This window comes from Clarias gariepinus, chromosome 15, assembly GCF_024256425.1.
Source record: "Clarias gariepinus isolate MV-2021 ecotype Netherlands chromosome 15, CGAR_prim_01v2, whole genome shotgun sequence".
NCBI classification, from domain to species: domain Eukaryota; kingdom Metazoa; phylum Chordata; class Actinopteri; order Siluriformes; family Clariidae; genus Clarias; species Clarias gariepinus.
Window position 1 is genome coordinate 29201494 of NC_071114.1, and position 19807 is coordinate 29221300.

The following is a 19807-nucleotide window of genomic DNA, read 5'->3' on the forward strand; positions in this document are numbered from 1 at the left end:
CTAAACACACACACACACACACATACATTCCTAGGCCTAGAAGTGAAACAGAATAATGCAAGAGAGAGATGGTCTTAGTGTGTGTGTGTGTGTGTGTGTGTGTGTCTGTTTCCTATGATCCTGAAATAAAACTCGGTGCTGATAAATCACCTCCAACTGGAGTGCAGGAATTCAGAGACTTAATGAAAAAGTCATGTTTGCAGAGCAGAGATCGGGGGGTGGAGGTGCTGCCGGTGGTAGTGGTGGTGTACAAGCGTGTACGGAGGGTGCTCCCCTCCATCAAGACCGATGAGCAGCCATGTTTGGGCCCCCAGGAGCCAGGCGAAAAAAGGGCATGGTGTCAGTGAAGCTTGTAATGCAGAGGTTTAGAGATTTCTGATTTCTGACCCCTTAATGCAGGCGAAACATGTGAAAACGACACGATGAATCAAATAATACGAATAAAACTCGATCAGCAGAAAACACTCGTCCTATAAGGGGAAGGGCTATTTTTAAAAAAGAACGATATACACACATGCTTTTGCTTCGCATTATCTATCGACCCGTCGATCCATGCAGGCAAAATTGTGCACTATTTGATCACACACCAGCGACATACAGTGGCTTAACTCAGCCTTGGCATCTTCTTATTTGGAAACAACATGTGTGTCGCCTTGCACGTCCAGGTTCTCGGGTTCGAATCCCACCTCGGGGTCTGTGTGCATGGAGTTTGCATGTTCTCCGCGTGCTTGGTGGACCCCCTCTGCGTGCTCCGGTTTCCTCCCACAGTCCAAATACATGCAGATTAGGGTAATTGCCTGTCGTGTGTAAATGAGTGTGTGTGTGCCCTGTGGTGGATTGGCACCAGTCCAGGGTGTACCCCGCCTTGTGCACTAAGTCTCCTGGGATAGGCCGGTCTAACATTTAGCTAGTTTACTAATGATTGCAAGCTAGCGACAAGAGTAACTAACATGTCATATTTGTTGCATCAGTTAGCTTTTCATGTTAATATTTCTTTTATCCTTATATACCTTATTTCCTACAAATGTCTTCTAGCTACTTACAGTATGCTAGTTACTGCGTTTACATCGCGCCCCTGACTCTTGTCATTTTGTCGTCTAATTGAAAAACTTCCTGCTTTAATTGACAGGTTTCACATTTTGCTTTAAAGTAATGCTTCTTAAAAAGAATAGAAAAATAATATAAAAGTGTTTTTAAGGGAAATGCATCCACGATTAAATCTAACATACTTGAAGAAAATGTGTAAAAGCTTTACACCTCGCTGTTACCTGGGCTATTCTTTCTTTTTCAAAAGCGCACACATACAAAGCAATGTGTGACACACACACACGCGCGCGCGCGCACACACACTCACAACCGGCGGATGAATCAGGCTTCCGTGTTCGTGTAGGTAACCCGTGGGCGCCACCTCATCCACTTCACTGCAACTCAACCCCGGCTCCACGTGCATTATCCGCAGGTATCGGTTTCCACACCTACCTGCTGCTGTGCCCCGCTCTACATTAGCATCCACTTTAATGGGCTGTAAAAAATTTCACCTTTCACACCGAGCGCCACTTCGACTTCTGGAGAGCGCGTCAAGCAGCAGCGCGGAGGCACGGTGCACTTACTGCGGAAACGTCCGGCTAAAGAAATCCCTCCAGCACGAGGCAAGCAACACTGACCACAATGTGTGTGTGTGTGTGTGTGTGCGTGCGCGAGCTGTTTGTGATGGGAACACCAGCCGCATGACGCGCGCATGCTTTTGGATCCTACGTCAATTTCCACTGGCAGTGCTGTTAATATAAAATTAATGCATGAAAACAGATGACTATCTAGTGGCCAAAGTGGCTAAATAGCTATCAATTTCTCCCAGAGCTGCCCAATTCCCACTGAGCTGGAGACAGAGAGTGTCTGGGATGTGTATTGCTTTGTAATTAGCCCAATGATTCTCTGCACTAAGTGGTGATGCCGGGTACTTTCCACCAACACACACACACACACACACACATATAATCCTGTCCCATTTTATTCAATTCTATCCAATCCTATAGATTTCCTCTATCTGGTGCAAGTCTAAATGATGAAGAGTCCAGAGCAAAACCAACAACCTGCTAACAATTAGCAGAACCCGAAGCCATATATCCTGTGATATCACAGCTTCTGTAGCCATAATGCTGTTTAAAGCACCTTGTTTCTGAGACATATTTTGCTTTTGATGGAAACCGTCAAGTTAGGGCCTGGTGATGTCATGGCTGAAAGATTAGCCCATGAGGTCAGCGCGCGGAGACAAAAACATTCGAATAATAGGCAGTAATTCAAGTAATAAGCAGCTCTCAGTGTCATATCTCAAAGTGAACGTTCAGCACGTTCCTCTTTTTGTTCCCTTACTCTTCCTCTCTAGCACGAGCAGAAGCTGTGACCGCAGCACTTTGCACTGGATGCCAAACTCTGCGGCTGGTTCAAATTAGCCACCGGGAGCGGCGACATGCCCAGACCTAGTGCTGCGGCCGGGGGGAACGGCGTGTTCCCGCCCACCCCCGAGCTACATACCTACCGCTTTCTCACCTCCCTTCCCTTTCATAAGCCCTCAGTATCCCCTCAGCTCTCATCACGCAATCTAGTTACGCTGTCTCCTTGTTCGCACCGGGCCTTGTTTACCTGTGAGGAAAAAGTTGACGTGATTCATTCCTCTTTCTTGGAATTTCTCAGTCATAGATCAGTTTTCGGTCAGATGGCTATCTGTAATCGCACGCACACGCGGTGAGGGAGGAAATGAAAAGAGACTATAGAAGAGAGACAGCGAAGACGGTTCGTCCTCCTTCCTTGTAGCAGCCTGTACCACTCTACCTCACTTTAGCACTAAATAAAACAATAATTATTGAATTCCTTTGGAATAAATAGGCTGCTGGAAAGTAAACAATAGGAACATAATTGCAGAGAGAAGGCAATCAATGCCAGCAGTCATTTGGCCCGTGTTCATTATGTACGGGGTCGTTTGTGTGCGTTTCTCAGGGTGTCGTGAGTAACAGGTTTTGCAGCGAAGGGGAGGGTGTAGTGACAAGAAGTTAAATACTACCTTCGCACATACACCGGGGCAAAACAAGGGCTAGGTAATGCTTCCACCAATAATGCCTTCAGGATTCTCAACAATAACTCTAGATCATCTGATCAACACCTTCACAGATCGGTGTGTGAGTTTGTGAAGACGGGGGCTTGTAAGGACTAACAATGCCGTGCCCTCGTTCATCAGGCGCATCTGAATAAGCATAATGCGTAGCGCTAATCACAGCCATCTCTTTTTAATGAGCGGAACCTCAGGTGACTTTGAAACCAGACCGGGAAACCCAGGAAGTGCAGGAAGAAAACAATTCGCTAGACGTCGCTCTGAGCGGCTAATTAACAGCTTAGACTCATGGTGGTTTTATGAATGTAGCCCCACAGCGAAAGAGCCCCGCAGTTCAATAACTTAGCCTGCAGGAGGCGACAGCTGTGCCGAAGCATCAGACGCCGCGGATGCAGCTGTTCCAACCGTCTGCAGACATCTGCAGCCGTCCCGTGCCATCTGGAAGTTTAAGAGGGCAGTTCAGGACCTGCTTCTCCCTCCGCTTCTCCTCCCTCAACCTGCCTCCGAACGCAACCTTCCATTTGGGATGAAGACGCTGGGGAGTAATTAACCGGACAGCGAAGGAATGCAGCATATACCTCATGGCAGGCAGACAGGAGACAGACACGATCAATCGAGAGTCGGTCGGATACCCGCAGAGTGTTTAATAGCGTTTTATATTTGTCTGAGTAAACGCCGGGCATTAAGGAGACGCCTCTCTGAAGCAGTCCCGTCGCAGGAGGAGCGCCGATCCCGACAGATGTCTCAGTGGTTTTTAGGAGAACACAGAGAACTCGTCAAGTCAGCTGAGGTTTTGATTAAACAGCGCATAATGTTATGGCTATGACAAGCAGCTTATCAGTAAAGAAGTCAAACTCTCATGGAGAATTGACGCAAGACTTATAAGAGCCTTAAAGGCCAAGTTCAGGTCGTGAGAGGGAGTTTTTCCGAGACGTTAGCAAAGATAACCGAACACAGTTTTCTCATACGTGTACTCAAACTTGCAACAGGCTGATGTTTAATTCGAACAAATTAACAATGTCGGATATTACTCATAGTCAGTCACTTGGCTCTGGGACAACTGCAGCTTGGCATTGTGGGATCAAAAGGGGGTTGGGAATGCCACAGGGAAAGAGGAGGACGAAAGGGACTGACGAGCGTGCGGTAGCCGTGAGAGGGGGGCTTCAAGACAAACTGCACTTTGATGATGATTAATACGACCAGGGAAAATTTAATTCAGCGAGGGAACATTACCAAAAATGTCATTAGTCTCTGACAACAAACATCTCCCACTCTCTCTTCAGCTGCACTACTCATGGGAGCTGCTTTTGTGACGAAACACATGACATCTGCTCCGGAGGACACAAACCTGCACGCCGAGTCAGCAAAGTCGAAGCATCAGGGCTAATAGATCCTACATGAAGAGTTAGTGCTAAGGGAAATTAGGTTTTTGGAGAGGGTTATTTTTTTTTTTTTACCCCTCTCTTTATCCTCAGTCAGGATGAATTTAAAGCAAAAAGGAAGAGGAGGCCTTCTTGGGTGCGTATTATCTCGCATTCACCTCTGGCGTTCCCCTGTTTGGTTGCGTAAATATTTCATTACCACATAATTGGTTGCTGCTTCAGGCTAGGCAATGAGGCGGGTGATCTAGCAATGTTCTGAGGATTCTGTTCCTCCTTGTTCTTCTTCTTCTTCTTTTTTTTTTATTTATATAAAATTCACAAAGCCCGAACTAAACTTGAAATGCGTTGTGTATCCGACGAGGAAGCTTTCGACTTGCCAGGCCCGACCCCCTTTCTCCTCCTGTCTTCCTAACGAGAAGCCAGAAGCATGTTTCTGTGCCATCGTAAATATTTAAACTGGGCTTAAACCAGCCCACCTTTTATTAGTTTCGCTGTGCCAACAGAAGGGCAACAGGGTCCTGGAGTGCACCGCTTGTTAACATGTAGATCACTGAGGTGGCAGAGAGGTGGGGGCGGACATGCTGCCAGGATAAAATGAGTGCATTTGCATGTTCGCATGTTAATACGTAGTATGTCAGGGGTTTTAGAGACTGACAGTTTCCACTTCTAAAAATAATATAGCAAAGACGCTAATAAGGAGCCTTAACACACACACACACACACACACACACACACACACACATCTGCTTAAATAGTGACTCTGATTGGTCGGGTGTTTCATAAGAGAGTACAGCTCTAAATTACAGGAATACAGGTTATAATTTAAATATATTAATGCATTCACTGTAACACGTAACCATTTCTAACATAGTAAACGCTCATTCACAAAATTGAGATATTTTTACAGTATGTTGCGGTTTACATTCATACTGTAGAAGGAGTCTCCAGTGTTAGTGCACATTTTCTGCAATGTTTTTTACTGTTTTGGGGCAACAGTTCTCATGCCTTACTAATATAAAAAAACAAAACAAAAAAGGAAGTTGCTAAGAGAATGACTTTTAAAACTGCCATCCCAGTTTTTTTCTAAGTTTAAGTTTTTTGTAGCCAGTTCTATGGCATAATCCCAACAAATTAGTTATGTGAGACCTTAAACTAATGAGACAGACCTTAATGATACATAAGGAGCCTAACAAACAGGGTCGGAAGACATATGTAGAAAATACTGATTTTGTCTAAAAATTTCGAAAATGAGACATCCATTACCCTCTTCAAGGGTATAGGCATCTGAGAAACATTATGCAAAACAAATATTACTGAAAATAATTATTCTTAATGGGCGAAACATTAAACACCAGTTAATCAATTAGTGATTAATGATTAAGATCACTTGCATGTTACATTCTTATACAGAAGCACATGCCCTTTCAATCAGATATTATACAAACAAAAAAATTAAGAGTTAGCCTATAATACGATAAGTCAAAATTTATATTTTGAAAAGAAGACTGGATTCTGTATTTAGAAGAAGGAAAAAAAACACACACACAAACTTGCCCTGAAGGCTCGCCTGTTTTGCCCTTCAGCAAGACTTGAATTTGAAATGGATTCTTTTTACTAAGCTCAGGTCTCTAGCTGATACCCAGTGGAGCTTGTGCACTTGTGTTAAAAAGTGGATCTCTCTGGGCAAAGCTCACCCCTCCGACTCCCAATCTCGCTCCACGCTCCCTCGCCTCGCGGCCCGCATCGTGTCGGCAAACACGCCGCTTTATAGAGTCAATCTGCACTGCCTGCTCATTAGTCGCTTAAAAACACAACCAGTACGCGGCTTTCCAGAAAAAAAAAAAAAAAACAGAAACAAAGTGCTCATTGATCAGCGGGATCGATGGCGGATCAATAACCTAAACCCTCATCATTCCAAGTGCGGCATAATTACAGCTGAGATATGGTCGTCATCACAAAAATCAAACACGGCACAGGCTAATTGGAGGCAGATCCATTACTTTAGTCACGGCGTGCTTGGAAAAAAAAAAAAAAAAAAACCTTTCCAGGCCCCTTTGAAAGAACGAACTCTGCTAGCTGAGCACAAGAGCTTCCTAAAATAACCGGCTCACACCATTAGTTGCCGTGTCACCGTGGAGGTCGTGGTGCTGGGGCCTATTTGAGGACATTTAATACTGAGCACAGAGACAATGGCCTGAAATGCAAAGCTTTGTGCATCTTTTAATGTAAGGGAAGCATGCTGTTTATTAGAATGCATTAAGCCGCATTTTCACAAGATTGATATTAAATTGTTAAAAAGGGAACGGTGTAGTGAGCTCACTTGATGAAGCAGTGATAGAAAGAAAGAGGCCAGGACATGCATAAGCGTTCTTCCATAGTTCGCTTCCTGGCAGGTTAATTCTAAAGAATGAAAGGAAATTTTACTGTCTCAGTATTAGGGGTACGCAGTATATTGTTTTTTTCTTACATTACAAAACAAGAAGTTCACGCTTTGTTATTTGTGCCATCTTATTTTCAGCTTTCCTAGTTAGCGTCTGGAGGAGGGTACTTGCTCGCTACATTCGTAGTTTCCCACTAGCATACTGGCAAACTGTGTTTTTTGTTATATTAACTTCAGTAAAAATTAAAAAGGAAAAAAGAAGCCAGTCTGGTAAGAATGTTTATAGTGTCTATAATGTAACGTATGCGATTACAAGAGCTGACTTGTTTGACGGAAGTTCTACAGCTATAAACGGCTTAAGGAATATGACGTGCAATTCGACAACCCTAGGAAATACACAAAGAGGAAAGTGTAAGAATAAGCAGAATGTGCTGAAAAGGACGTAATTGAGGCAGCGTGTGCTTCTAGCACTCTTTGTTCGGCTCAGAGTTCTGTGGGAGGCTAAAGGTTTGGCACAGAAACCACAGGATGAGTATGTAAGGTTTGCAACCAGCTCCTGTGTTTCCTCTCTCCTACTTTTTACTCTTGCCCTCTCTTATTCTCTCTGTCTCTCTCTCTCTCTTGCTCTCTCGCCCCTGTCTTCTTCTCCAAGTGCCGGGGGCGCCATGCTTGTAAAAGTAACCACAGCTCTTTGAGAACTGGATGTATTTACAAACGGAGGTATGTCGGAATCAAAGGAATTACCGCATGACATAACACATTAACCAGACAGCGGATAGTGAATTTATAGAGCAGAGCTGGCAAGGGCGTGGCACCCGGGAACTCCCGAGTAGTATTGTTCGATCATGCAGAGCCGCAAGCAGGTAAAAACTCACTCACCTGAGATGGGACTAACGAGAAGAATCTACTGGTGTCACCTCTATCGCTTTCTCTCTCTCTCTCTCAGCTCTCAGTCAAGTCCCTACCCCCACTTCCTGTTGTCTCCACTTGCTCAGTCTCTGCTTGTTGGTTATCATTTCAGCAAATCAAAAGCCTGATCATGATCTTCCTAACAAATGCTGCACCTTCTCTAAAGTACTCGTAAATGTTCTGCTTCATCCTGGTTTAAAGATCTAAAGCCCATCCTCTCTTTTTCTCCCTCTTTCACATTCCACTCCTCTCTTTCCCACTTCACTTCAGCCCGACCCGTTCCCTTTAGCTTCCACAGTTTTTATTTCACCCTCATCAGCAGGGGACTAAAAATAAATGATAAATGGAACATGATATTTTAAAGCCTTTCTCTTATCTGTTCTTACAGGGGAATAATAGGGTAGTTAATCCTACAGATCTCCTTCAAATTGATTAATCAGCACATGCAGACAATCAAATAAATGATTAATTCTTTCCAGACCTGTGGTCGGACAGTTACCCCGAAAGCATCAGTAATAATTCAGTAACCCCTTGCCAGACCAAAGCTGTGGCTGCCTTGGTCCACGTCAGATCTCTGATGGGGAGGGTGGAGCTGGTGGCGTTTGGTCTTTGAAGCGGGCGCATAACAAACTGCTCTGCTCTGTCTACCTGCCGAGAGCCGCTCACCTGCTGACCTGGCCAGACAGAATTGAACGCTCACCTTGATGCTTATGGCCTGGGGCAAGTTTCAAAAATCGCTTAAATTTAAGACAGCTAGGGAACCGTAGGTTTGGTTTCTGATGTCACCTTAAAAGAGTTCGTCCATAAAAAAAGCTAATTTGTCAGTATAAGTTCATTAATCTTTGGTGGATTTGGAGCCTGTCCCAGGAGCGCTGGATATGAGGTAGGAATATCCTCTGAATCGGACATTCACAACCTAGGGCAATTTAGAAGAAACAAACTGAACAGCCCAGTGGAAACTCCAAAAGTGTCACCCGATGTCAAATCTGAACCAAAAATCATGGAGCTGTAAGGCAGCAACTCTACGCACTATGCTATAAATACTGACATATAAATGAACACATGCCCTGACGTTGCAGCACCATAGACTAAAAGATGAGACAATCCTTTAAATATATTTAAGCAATTTTACACTCATGCTATTGTGCTGAATATCAGCACGGCTGTGATGAAGTCGTAGGCACAGCCAGCGCTGGAGGCATCATAGCTACAGTAGTTTAATTAATGGGGTGAAAGAGGTTTTAAAAATCTTACCGGTATTATATAGTCAAAAGGGGAAGAGAATAAACCACCATGGAGGTGGTGGGCACTCTTGAGAATCTTATTTTACTTATTCCGCTTTAGCATATTAGCTAACTTCTGAGTTCTGGTTCTGGCTTTAAATCACAAATAGGGTTCAATGGTAAGCTAGTGGACTACACAGTGTGTACTATCCTTTGTTCCACATACTTCGTAGTGCCCAATCAGGGGTTAGAGTGGGATTTGGGATGCAGCCGTGCTTAAGAAGCTAGTTAGTTTTGTAGCTCAGCTAAGACACGCATAAAACAACAAGTGGTTCGAGGACAATTAAGAACGACTTACAAGCACTTCTTAAGGAGTCCGCGTGTTGTTTAAGATGACATAATGTTATCAAATGTGTTTGTTTTGCTGAAAGTGACTGGCAGGCAGCTGATTCTTAGAAATCCTGGGACGCTGTTACCGTGATGTTATCAGGACTCGTAAAATGCTTCTTGTGCAATCAGATCGCTCAGTTGGAGCTAACTACTGTAAAAATTCATTTACATGATAATCGAGATAGAACAAGATGTTTAGCACAAGCTCACCCAGTTCTGTCACTCTTAGTACTAGTGACGGATCCCTTGTTTATGTTGCTTTTTCTAATACAAAAGTAAGCCGCTATCTATAGGAGTACAGAGCTCTTTTTTCCGCCTCCCTGTAGTCCTGGGTTTCCGACATGGATCAGCATTTCAGCTGGATCCCTTGCATCTGCCAGCTTGGTCTCTTGTACTTAGACTAGACCAGAGACAGCTGCCAGAGACCCAAACACTTGCTTTGCTAATGCAGAAAGTACAAAGGGTTTGCGATAAAAAAAAAAAAAAAACGAGTGCGTCTTCATTCTCCGAGACTTCTATTCCTAGCCTGGCTTTGGTGCAGCTGTGCAGCGATATCTTCCTGAACGCGACTTGCTGGCTCCTGATCCTTCATATCACATCCATGCATAACATCCAGAGTCTTCAGAAGGTCCGAAAGCACTTACGTAACTGTATATAAGTGCTCAGTGTTTAAGCTATCAGAGTTGTTCCTCTGTGTCCTAAGAGACTCAGAGCCACAGCTGAAGCACTCTGCCAATATGGCTCGTAATATATGGCCCGGTTTTTAATAGGCGTAAGCACAACATGTAGGGAAATGCGGCAAGAAGATTTTCTATAACCGATATAGCTCGCTTTGATCTCGGCTTAAGTCGGAGCTGTTTATAAATCAGCCACACAAATATTTACGAGTTGGACAAGAGATATTGGACGGGGGATGAATGTCTGGTCTGGATTGTATCTCCGTCCGGCTTTTTCTCCCCTCTCTCCCGCTACGGCTCCCTCTAATCCTCCGTATCTCCCCCACCAACCAGTCGATGAGGCCACCATGGCATCGGGGCTTGGGAGTAAAAGGCAACAGGCCACATTTATCACCATGCAACATAGTCATGGGGAGTGGACCTCAATGTGTAGCTCATCCCGGAATAATAACTACGGTCAGAACATCCTAGCTGTGTGTTAACCACAGTTAGTCACACAACCTGCTATATCTCAAAGCTTAGTGCGATGTCCTAACCGGGATTCGATAAATTAATAAAAGGCCCGCGTCCGATAAGGATCGGCTTCTGTTACCTCTCTGCCCACCTTGCTATCCCCGTGCACAATGGGACGGCCGGCCTCGGGCAGATCCATCGTCTTTAATTGCTCCCCCCAGCCCTGACCTCCGCTCCTGATCTTGTTCTGATATACAGCGTCTCTATTAAGCCAGTAAGTAGGTTTATATTCTTTTAATGACCCCTTGGTCCTAACGATGCAGTTTAAAATAGTGGAGGAGGGGGGGATCAATTGCGATCTTTTTCTTTGTCCTTCACCACTCTATTAGTTTTAGAAACTTAGAGAAAACAAGAACTGAGTTGACAAAGTAACTGTTGAAGCGATGTGAACACGGACCATCCACGTTTACATAAAGTTTATTTAGAGTACACCGGAGCTGGTCTCTACGCGTGGAAGGATTTCAGACAAAACAGTCTCTATTCGAAATCGCAGTTCAAGAAGTAAACTCTAATCTCGAGACTCTGACATCATCAGGCAAATCCTTATAAAGGAGTATGTAAGGAAGTTAACATGCATAAGGGAGTAAAGAGAGGGAAAGGGTGTGTGTATATATGTGTGTGTGTGTGTGGGGGGGGGCGGGTTATGCGGTGGTGGTGGACGGTAGTGGTGTTCTGGCTTGTCGATCGATGCAGTGATTGGCAGTTAATGGCTTTTCCTGTTCTGCCTTCGTAACCCCGCTCTGATGGCTGTTGCCTCTGATAGGAGATGGCAGATGGCATTTGACTTTCGTACATAAAGCCCTGACTTTGTGGAGACGGCTTCATCGTGTTTAATGATTTAAAAGTTAAGTTGAATATTGGGAATTCTCTGCCACAAGTAGGCCAAGGAGGATTTTCAAGCTTTGAAAGCGCTTGACACACTTCCAAAAACCGGCAGCGAGTCCCATTCGATGGAAACCATGACTTTATCAGATATCTGCGCAGCCGAAAGTGTGATCGGGTGGGTTTAAAACCATTTGGTATGCTCGATACTTAAAAGAATTAAAATTCCAGCGAATTTGCTTTTCCGTCTCCGTCTTTAAAATAGCGTGAAACAAATGCATAAGAAGTCTTTATGGTACTCAGAGTATAAAAACAAACAGACTCATTTAATTCCTAAAAGCCTTATAGCTCCTTGCTTTCATTTATTAACCTATAAACTTAAATATTTACGTTGCAACACTTGAAATGTCCAATGATTACACTGGTAGTAAAACAAAGAAGAAAAGTGGCGAATCGAAATAACAAGAGGGAAGGTCTGTATTTTATATTTACAGAAAGAACTGCGTACTCTCTAGTAATTTATTCGATATATTACGAGCTGGGAAACAAGTTCCCTGTTGAAAGAGAGAAAGGGGAAATATTCTCCTGCAGTGTGAGATGCTGAAGAGACCAAAGCCAGCCTCATAACTCATCAGTGATACTGTTGCGTGGAAGCAAGGGCCAGGACACTGGAGATCCGTTCAGAAATAGGACAGAACAAAAGTCTGGTTCTGCATGTGCTATGCGGATAGAGATCTGGAACCGGTGGGACCCAGCGGTGCTGAATTAATACACTTTAAAGCGAGAGAGAGAGAGAGAGAGAGAGAGAGAGAGAGAGAGAGAGAGCACTTGCCCATGCAACATCAACAAAAATTTAATAAAGCCTGCTTCATATAACTCATTAATAAGGTTCTCCCCTCCCTTCTTTCAGTGCTTAATTTAATATTACAATCATCTGAATGATCATTTGCATACAAGATCTAGGGATAGCAATCTACTCGAGTGGCGAAAAAAAAAAAGAAAGAAAGAAAAAAAACAGCCTCCCCAAGCCTTTGTTGGTACAGTAGCCCAGACCAGCGTCCTGGATCAAATTAGCAGAACTAAAACCGGTCCAAACTGCGACGTATAAATTAAGGACATTCCTAAGCAGTGACAGAGATCACACGGCTCGTACGAAGAATCCAAATCTGCCTAAATCACGAGGAGAAGGTGGATGAGTGCCTGGGTCAGTCCTCCATCCTGACGACTTCCTCCACTGTCTTCCTGTCGCATCTTTTGCAGCCACCGTTCATAAATCAACATGAGCATTTAAAAAAAAAAAAAAAACTTTCATAAAACACCAATGTGTGAAACCGCTTAAAAAACAGAACCAAAAAGAAAAGGCTTTGCCACTTATTTCGGCAGCTGCGACCAATAAAAAAAAAAAAGGCACCTCCAAGAGGTTGACCTCAGAGTTCACCACATCAGCAGGAGGGGCTGGCTGCATGGGGGGATCAGAGCACCAGCGAGCCTATGACACCGCGTGCGAGAGTGTGTGTTTTCCTCCTTCGCACTTCTGCACGAGGAGCCACAGCCGGAGAACGCTCGGGCTATAAAGTCGCGGTAAATGTTTGCCCTCGAAAAAACAGCTCGGCTCGTCCCTCAACCTCACTCCGGCTCCTCCCTTCGCTCGCTCGTCACCTTAAGAAGCATAAAGTGCGACGCAGGTGGACTGAAAGAGAAGCGAGAATGTCGAGATGGCACACGGAGCCATAAAAAATGACAATAACGAAACGTTTCTTCATCTCCGCCTGTCTCTCTCTCCGTTTCTGAAAAGTTCTTATGGGCCCTTTTTTAAAACTCTGATATTGATCTTCCTGCCTTTTAGATTTTTTTCTTTAAATCTCTTTAAATTCTCTGTTTTATCTTTTTTATATAAGGATTAAAAGCGCCTGATGAGAAAACAAGGTGCGAAATTATTTTTTCAAAGGGGGCCCCAATAAAAACCATATGACACCCCAGGCTGAACTGCTTAATTACAAAGGGATGAAAATCTGCACTCTACATCTGGCGAGATCATTGCCCCCATAATGCTGATAGATTTACAGCTCCCAGTCCTACCCCTGGACTCCGGCGCACAGCAATTAGGCTGTACATAAGACGCTTCACTGGGCGTTCGGCTCAGCAGGGGAGGCTGAGTTTGACTTTTCCTTCTCGCTGCTGTCGAGCACAAGACGTTCAGGAAACCCCCTGATCGTAGTGTGAGATCCGTCTAGAACAGGGGTATCAAACTCACATTTTTAACCAGGCCAGCATTTTTTTATTGTGTTTTTCAAGGTTTCCGATGGCAATAATCGAAAGATATTCATTTTCTTAACATACACTTCACGGCCAAAAAAAAATCTGGTTAAAATTATTAACCTGCATCAAGCAAAGGAAACATTAATATTACTGGAAATGGGTTTAAGGACTGTGCGGTGCATTTTTAAAATCTGGAACAATTGTAAAAAATTGCATGATGTATATTATATTAATATAATATTAATAATATTAATATCGTATCATCATAATATAATCATATATATCAATATATAATGTAAAGCAATAAATTTAGTATTAAAATATTTTTCATTTCCTGAAGTGTGTATAAATTTTTTTGACTGAAATAAATTTAGCAATACCTCACATAGACTTATCTCCGTCAAGAACGTACATGCCTCTCGCGTTTCTTCTTTTCTCTTCCCAGATCTCTACACTGAGTGCTACATTTTGGGATTTGGAGTCAATCATCAAAGCAGACAAAAGGCCAACACCCGACGTGATTCCGAATCTATTTTTACATCAAACTCAGTCGATTGTAAGCAGCGTTTCAGCCGTGTGAGATGCAAGCCCACGCATGCTGTACCCTGGTGCACACGGAACATGATCGGTCGCTACGCTACGGGTCCTTTAATCCAGATTTTGTAAAAACGTTTTGTGGTTTCAATATCGTTTTTTGTTGTTTTTGTTTTTTGTTTTCTTTTATGAGTTCGCACGGGTCTCACGCACCAAAGCACAAGCCAGGTTCGAGTTTGACCCCGGCGGTCTCGGCATGGCGACCCCGATACCGACGCTTGGTTCGAGTCAGGACCCTGTTTGTCTTCAGTGTTAATGTTTTTCATGGAAATCGCTGCTGCCTTTAGGTTATTTTACAGGTCCGGACAAAATGTGAATGGGCTGTGAGTGTGTGTGTGTGTAGCTCCTGAAACCAATCCTGTTGTGATAAACTCGTAAAAATGAGTCTCGGGGTCAAGAAGACAAACCTGAATGGAGTCTATGGCCTCAATTTCTGGCCTGGATTTATCAGTCCCTGGACTCAACCCCCCAAACACACACACACACACATGTTCTGCCCCTCTTCCCTTCACCGAGCACCATGAGCAGAACAGCTCTGAGGCCCAGGCCACTCAAAAACCGTTAATCTGCCTGCTTGGGTGCTGATGTATTGATGCCAACGAGATAGTGAGAGCTAGCGGCCTCCCCTCGCTCTCCGTCTCCCTCTCTTCACGTCTCTTCAAAGCGACGTTATTTACCAACTGGTGACTCTGTTTCCATGGTGACCAGCTCCCAACCAATAGGGCAGTGACCCGGGATTTCCGTTCTACCGCTCAGTCAAGTCCTCTGTTGTAATTTGCCTTTAAAATTTGACTGGCAAATACGAGCAAAGGCAACACTAAATCAAAGAATAGACCTGATTAAACGTGGCATTTACGAGGAGGCGTTTGTGGAGCACAGAGCAATCGTACAGGCTAAAGAAAAGAAATACAGACTCTAAGGAGAAGTGGAGTGATTTGTCAGTGGTCACTCTGGTTTCAAAAAAAAAAAAAGGAACCATCTGGTTAAAAAAAAAAAAAACGACAACAAGGTAAATCGAGACGACTGACAAAAAAAAAAACGCCGTTGTTTGTTTGCTTCACTTTTACTAAGACCAGTTCCTCTGTTTATTCTTTATAAGGTGTTTGATGAAACGCAGATCTACCGTCGAGCGAATAAATTAGTCGGTGTGTAAACAACTCTGTAGCAAGCCACGAGGAAGACACGATGAAAGATAGATGGAAGAGGGAAGGAAGGGGAAAGGAAGCAGGAGAGTCAGAGACGGAGACGGAGAAAAAAAAACGTCGAGGGAAGATTTGGCAGTGGAGAATGTTTAGTTTTTCAGGCTTGTTGGATTAAAGATATTTAACCTTAAGTAGAGCGTAGCGCAGGACCACCCAGCCGAGCTGGTCCGGTTTTGTGGTGTGTGACGGGTAGCTGTCTTGTTTATTAATTTTCGGGGAGAAAAGGGTGAGACACTTTCATTCAGACAAGCAGGAAAAATACACACGTTTACGTCACCTGACTCACAGTTCAACTTTCGAACCGCAAGCTTTTCATCCTGTGTTAATTACGCAGGTCATGAAATAACGCATGGCGACGTTCTACCTGAAAAAATAATCACGACGCGATTTAGCCTTAAAGCATCTCTGTACACCTCTCTTTGGGCTTACTTTTGCAATCCTGACAAACAGATGGCTTAACGGGAAAACCTGAGTGTGCCTGGCTGGCTGGCTGCTGGTCCACACACATGCACACACACACACACAGAAGGACAGATGCACTGCTAACCATCAGCAGGGCTCTGAGCAGCTGAGCAGCCACGGGTCGCCGGCTGGCCTTTTCCAACGTGGGAGCCACAAAGTTGTGAAATTGCACCAGACTGCCAGAGATATGCAGCCTCGAGCCCTCCCTTTCTGCTACGGACCAACGCCGAGCTTATCCACACCCACTCTATCAGTGACTGGAGGCTTCTCTGGCCAATCCCCGGGCCTGCTTTCACAGAAAAAGCCTGTTCTCCCTTCGGTTTATTGTAAAGCAAGAGTTCAGCGTCCTCCAGGCAGATGAGGTTCAGAGGTGATCAGAGGTAAAGGGTCACGGGGCACGCCGGTGGAGCTCTTGTCATGTACTTAAACGCTGTTTCAGCGAGCCTACATAGCATCCATGCATACATTTATAGAGAGGAAAACTTTTAATATTATGCTTATCATTTATATTATCATTTCATGGGAAAATGCATCTGTGCTGAACAAGGTGGTTAGAGAAAAAGGAGGAGGTGTATATGTGTGTGTGTGTGTTGGGGGGGTTGAGCAGGATGTCTGAGTGGTGGCGGTGTGGACACAGTGCAAGTGCTTTATTAGCGCTGTACTACCAGTAAATCAGAGCTCGGCTCTTCCTGGAAGAGGAGCAACCTTTTTTGCCCACTGAGCACTATTACTGAACAATCACAGGCTAGCCATGATAATTAGGAGAGTATCTCCGTCTAAACGTCTCTCTGCCTCGTTCTATCGCTCTCAGACCTGACGCCTGCCCTCCTACACCCTCCTCCACCCCGACCCCTACACCCCCCCCCCTCCCCTCCTCTCCTTCTCCGCTCCTGACTGATGTCCGGAGGGTTAGCTCGTATAGTCGGGGTGTGTCTCTTTTCTCTCCTCGACATATAAGAAATATCTCGAGTCAGACTAACGGCAGGGTCGAGACGTTACCGAGAGCCACGTTAATACGTTTCCTCACCGTGGCCGCAGTTAATCCGTTCCCTTGCCTGTTTTTGTTTGACCGTGTTTTTCCTCTGTTCTCCGCCGAGCGTGGACGTTGTTCCCCTCTACGCTGCTGAGCTGCTCCAGTTGGATTGCACTGGAGGGGAAAATAAGAAGACGGAAGCCAGTCCAGAGAAAAAAAAAAAAAAAAAAAAACGACTCCGACACTCCACTGTGGCTGGATTCGGTGGGCCGGACCGTATTAGCAGAGCCCATGTATGACAGAACGTGATCTATTTGCACAAGTCGGAGCCAGCGGTAGTGGCTGAATGTGTGCTTGTGTGCACATGTGAGTTTGTGTAGATCTTTGTGCATTTAATAGAGCGAGACCAAGGGGAAAAAGGAAAAAAAAAAGACACCAGGGAGGGGAGGTAGTGATCGAGGAGGGGTTTCTTGGGTAAAGATTCCCTATGTGATAGTGACGGCACTTTCTTCCTCTCTTTCCACGGCCAAGAGGCATCTGGAGTGGATTTTGTGCGAGCAGACACCGAGGACCATGATTACATTCAGTTAACTGCGGCCTAAACTGATTATGCATGTGCCAAGCTAATGGACTACATTTGCAAGAGGAAAAATAACATCCAATCAATCTCAATTACTGCAGATAGCACTGGCCCCCGAGACGAGGAAGGTAGCCAGCTAACCCCCTGTGCTCCTCCTGCTCCCCTGAAAGGTCTGACTGGAAGCTCACGCCTGGCCCCGGCTACACCCAGGTTGTCTGGAGTTGTCCAGACTCATGTCTAACTCCAGTAAAGCTCCCTAATTTACATGATCTAGTACATAACCGATTACTCAATCGAGTGCATTCGGGTATTCCTTGAGTTTACTACTTTTTTCCTTTCGCGTGTCTCAAAACACCGGTTGCTTTCACCAGTTGATTTTATCTGCAGTACTTCTGCAAGCAAGAACAAACTAACCACAGCATGAGTTATAAAAAAAAAAACTAAAGGTATTTAAGCTATTACTAATTGCTTCGATTAATTGCGGTAATAATTGGTCCACTAATTACTTAAGTGGATTTCCTTAAATATAAGTGTACTTCAGATTCTCAAAGACGCTTTGACCGTATAATCTTCTCTGCCGGAGACCCAGCAAACGCTCGGGTCGAAACGCCTGTTCAAGATTTATTGGCGTCAACAATTCTTAAGGTTGTGAGTTTGGTAGGAGGCGTATTTTTAGAAAGGCCTAATATGGGCTGCATACCACAGACTCTCTCAAATTATCCCATCCAGCTTAGCCCTCAGTTTAAACCTTCCTTTTTAATTCCAGTAATTACAGGCTCCAATTTATACGGAGCCGTGCACACAAAGGGACTGTTTAATGCGAACCAGTTTGATTTGGGTGAAGTGTCCCAAAGATCTCCCACATCTAACGGCCTGTTTATGCTGACTTGATTTATGTTCCTTTTTTAAAAAGTCCAAAAATATTAAACTTTTTTTGCTTTTTAGAATCAGGTTTCATTCTTTCCCTCCTCACAAACCAGAACCCAGACGTTTCTGCCAGGGAAACATCATGCTCGGGCGTACCACTATCGCCATAAAGCCAATGGGACATGAAGTCTGTGATGCTGCGGAGCAGCAACCAAACAAAGTCATGCACTTATTATTTAAAAAGGAATACCTACTCATAGGTCATGAAGTGCTAAAACAACTTGTCCCTATTAGCAGGCGAGTTTTTTTGGACGTTGCTCTGTTTGCTCCCTACAGCTTGTTTTTTTTTTGTGTGTATCCCAGGAGTACTCTGGATTAAGGAACTGTTTGAGTACCTTAAAGCTGTACAAGTGGAACATCTCTATGGCTCCAATTAAACCAAACTAGGCTTAACATATCAAGTTGCATTCAGAGGAGATGAGACAGAGATCATTCGAAAACGATTTTGGAAACGTAATTACGCGAGCACTTGAGTGAAGATTAACGCCGTTTCCAAACATACCGAGCAGGTTGTAATTTGCATAGCCAGGTGCTGAAGGCAAGCTTAACCTGGTTCGCTAGGTCAGAAATCGTGCCTGGAGCAAAATGAGACTGCCTCCACAGGCTAGTCGTGCGGCTCATGTTACATATTTGAGTTGTTGTGGAATTTGTAAATATCCCGACTCTACATGTCCGGGCCTGAACAGGGTAAAGCGGTCGGACAGCCTTCCTGAAGGTCCTGTAAGCTAGGCCCTGCCTTTGACGGTCAGTGAAGTTGCTTTCTCAGCACTGCAGGCAAGCACAATCCCCATGGGCCAGGGTTATGACCGACCTGGGAGCACCATCTCACACCTTCGCCCTTAATGGGGTGCGTGGAAACAATTTCTCTCCGTTAGCATGCTGGATATTGTTGTGCTGTAGAGAGCTCGTAGACAGGAAGCCTGCAATAAAGCCATCAGCGGACTGGAAGGAACCCATTCATAAAGAACCCGCAGCTCTCTGACGGAGCAGATGGAGTGTTGGCTGTTATTCCCGAATTATTCTCTTTTACCACGGCTTTCTAATGTGATTAAAGCCTGCCATAAAAGACAATCTGTTTTTGCAAATGCTTTTGGGCAGAAGTTGTTCTGGTGCAGTGACACTTTGTACAAAGTGTTATGCTCTTGGAAAAGATAAATGAATAAAACCTGATAATGTGTAATGTTTGTTTTTGGTCATTTACTTTCCAAGAGCGTAACACTTTAAAAAAAGGAGTCTTTGTGTAAATAAAAAAGGCAGAATAAGGCAGAGAGGGCAGAGTGCATCATGATCTCAGAGGGAGCGACCGTATGTAAATATCTCCGAGAATGTTTGGGGGAGTAACCGAGGATCTGTTTAAGTCTGTGAGAAACGGTTGTGGAAGAGGGACAGATAAAAAGGGAAAGGATAA

At 44.4% G+C, this 19807-nt stretch overlaps 1 protein-coding gene across 3 annotated transcripts in view; it reads right to left on the reverse strand.

The window, feature by feature from the left end:
• zfhx3b (zinc finger homeobox 3b) overlaps positions 1-19807 on the reverse strand; it is a 159674-nt gene that overhangs the window by 75262 nt on the left and 64605 nt on the right. The window lies entirely within an intron of this gene.